The sequence below is a fragment of the Condylura cristata genome, unplaced genomic scaffold (genome assembly GCF_000260355.1).
Source record: "Condylura cristata isolate star-nosed mole 26May11 unplaced genomic scaffold, ConCri1.0 scaffold00003, whole genome shotgun sequence".
Classification (NCBI taxonomy): domain Eukaryota; kingdom Metazoa; phylum Chordata; class Mammalia; order Eulipotyphla; family Talpidae; genus Condylura; species Condylura cristata.
The window spans coordinates 71,821,090-71,824,535 of record NW_004567104.1 but is presented as its reverse complement, the minus strand read 5'-3'; positions in this window follow the sequence as shown (position 1 = coordinate 71,824,535).

Below are 3,446 nucleotides of genomic sequence, written 5' to 3'. Positions count from 1 at the left end.
AACTGTTTTTTTTTTTTTTTTTTTCTAAAGGTAAAAAAAATAACTGCAGAGTGGCCACATTTTTGTCAAAAAAGAAGTCTGAACATCTCTAAAAGAAAAAGTAGAGAGAATTGTGTGAAGTTTTGGGAATAACTTTTTTTTTTTTTTTTACATAAGGTAAGTAGCATAATTGCTAGATTTCACAAGAGGGTCATCTGAGATTCAGGGTTGTGAAAATTAACTGATAATCACATCTCAATTAACTGATAATCACATCTCAATCAACAGGGTTTATTTTATTCTTAAAAATTGACAAGCTGAAGCTAAATATATATGGAAAAACAGTCCATTAAGATAATTTTGAGGAATCACAAAGTTGGAAGGATGTCCACTTACTGATTTCAAAAATTTTTAAAGTTCTAGTAGTCAGGGCAGTTCGGTATTGTTACTGATCAAAGGGATAGAAAGTTGAGTTCAGAAACACACACATATCTGTTAGTGATTTAAATTTTGACAATGCAATCCAATGAGGATAAAAAACTTTTCAATTAATGAGGATAGAATGTTTTAAGATGTCAAACGAAATCTTATCGCTCACATGCACAAAAAATTCATTTGAGATGTGATAAAGACCTAATATTAGCACCAAGACTATAAATCTTCCAGAAGAAAACAGGGAGTATATTTTAATTAACTCAGTCGGGCAAATCATTTTTTAACAGAATATTAAACAGCTTTAACTATAAAAGAAAAATATTTTACTCCATAATAATTGGAAACTTCTGCTTCTAGAAGTTGTCATGAGGTCATAACAAGGTTCAGAGTTGCCCTTTCATCATTAAAAAAAAAACAATAAACTAGGAAACTTAAAAATACATATGAAGCATTTTTCAGAGGCTAAATACTAATAGTGCAAATAAAAATAAGAACTAAAGACTTCTCGTGAGAAATTACGACAGCTACAAAATAATGGAACAATTTAAATAATCATTTTATGTAAATAAACATTTAAAGTGCTGAGGGAAATGAGCTTTAAATGTAGTATTCTACACCCATTGAAATATATTGCAAAAATACATTTGCGGGCTCTTCCTGGTTATACAATGGGAAAAACACTGCACTGTGAAGCTCTCAGAAGCCACTGCAGCACGAGTTCGATCTCCAGCCAGGGAGCTGACCCACATGGCAGGCCTCTCTTCAGCAGTGTATTTCAGTAGATCTGCCTGTTCTGTTCCCCACTCTGTTTCTGGTGAATCCTCTTGCCTTCTGGCCTGTACCGGTTCTGTAAGCATAAAAAAATCTCTAAAAAAATACATTTGAGGCGCCTGGTGGTATAGGGGTTAGTATCTCAGCATTATCAAGCTGTCACCAGCCACGGTCGCATGAGATCAAGCTCCTGCCAGGGAAATGACCCACATGGTGCAGACCTCTCCTGTCTTGCCTGCTACTCCCCTGAGCAGTGTATTTCAGTCAAGCTGTGTATTTTGTTCTCCACTCTGTCTCTAGTGAATCCTCTTCCCCCACGCCCACTGCACCTCTGGCTTTTACCCCAGCTCTTCTCTTGTATGCATAAATAAATACAAATTTAAAATCTTTAAAATTAGAAATATACATATGTGTGTGTAGATAGATAGACAGATATAGATAGATAGATATGTGAAATAAAGACTTTGCCAGGCAGACAAAAGCAGAGGTCTCACTGACAACAGACATACACTAAAGGAAATACTAAAGGAACTTCAAGGAAAGGGAAATTAACACCAAATGGAAACTTAGAACTTTACAAAGGGATGAAAAGCACTGGAAATGTTAAATATGTGGGAATTTTAGAAAGCACTATCTCATTTCTTAAAAGCTTTTGAGAGAAGAATGATTGTCAAAAGCAAAAATAATACTATTGTATTGGGGATTTATAAGACATGTAAAGTAAAATATATGATAAGCATAAACACAGGACTGGAGAGGACACTTCTAGGTTAAATGTAAAAGGATGGGAAAATGTATTATGAAAAAGCTAAAACTATATAAGAAAAAAGAAAATTGAATTGGCTATATCAATATTAGACAAAATAGATTTCAGGACAGAGTATAATCAGAGGTAAAGAGAAAAGTTTCATTAATGATAATGGAGTCGACCCACCAAGGGGAAATAATAATCTGAAAATTTTATACTCATAACAACAAAGAATCAAAATATATGAAGAAACCATTGACAAGATTGGAATGCAAAATAAACAAATCCACAGTCATAGCAAAAGATGTCAAATCTCTTTAACTGACAGAATGTGTAGACAGAAAATGAGTAGGAAGGAAAGAACTTAAACAATGCTTTAAACCAACCTGACTTAATTGACATTAATAGAACATTCCACCTGACAGTAGTAGAAGGCACATTATTTTTAAGGGCACACAGAACAATCATCCAGTCTATAATCTAAGCCATAAGTAAAAGTAAATTTGCAAGGACTGAAAATCACACAAAGCATGATCTCTGACCATAATAAAATTAAATTATAAACCAATAAAGATATTTGAGAATTTTCAAATATTTGGAATTTAAACAACACATTTCTAAGTCATGGGGAAAAAAATCACAAAGGTAATCACACATATTTTGGAATAAATGAAAATAAAACGACAAAAGTTCAAGAGGGAAATTTAAAGTTTTAGATGCTTATACTACAAAAGAGAAAATGTCTAAAATAAATAATCCAAGCTTCTACTTTGAAAAGCTGAAAAAGGCCAAATTAAATGTAAGCAGAAGGAAATATAAAGAATGAAAATCAGTGTACCAGAAAGTACACAAACAACAGACTAAACTGAAATAAACGTTTCTTTGAAAAGTCAATAAAATAGATGTTACCAAGCAAGAAAATTTTACAAAGGACTTACAAATGACCAACAACAGGCATGAAAGAAGAGATAGCATCATAGATAGCATTTTAAGAGATAGCATCTCTTAAAATGATAAGAGAATATTATTGAAAAACTATGCCAATAAATTGAAAACCTTAGACAAATTTCTCACACAATACAAATAATCAAAATTGTCTCAAGAAATAGAACAACTGAAAGCTCTATATCGACTTTCAAATGAAATTAATATAAACCTTCCAATAAAGTAAACATTAGGCCCACATGGGTTTGCTGGTAGTTTCTAACAAAATTTTAACAAAGAAGTTAACAATTTGATACAAACTCATGCAGAAAATAAAGTAAGAAGGAATTATCTTTCAATTTATTTGATGAAGACCTGCTCAGACATCAGAAACTTTACAAGAAAAGGAAAGCACATACCAATATTACTCATAAACACAAATGTACAGGGGAAAGCAGGTTATAAAAAAACCCTACTTTATGTAATATATATAAATACACAAAAATATATACCATACCTGAGTGTGTATGTGTATATTTACACTCTATCTAGCCATCCATTGGTGAAACATTGTAAGAATACATACCAA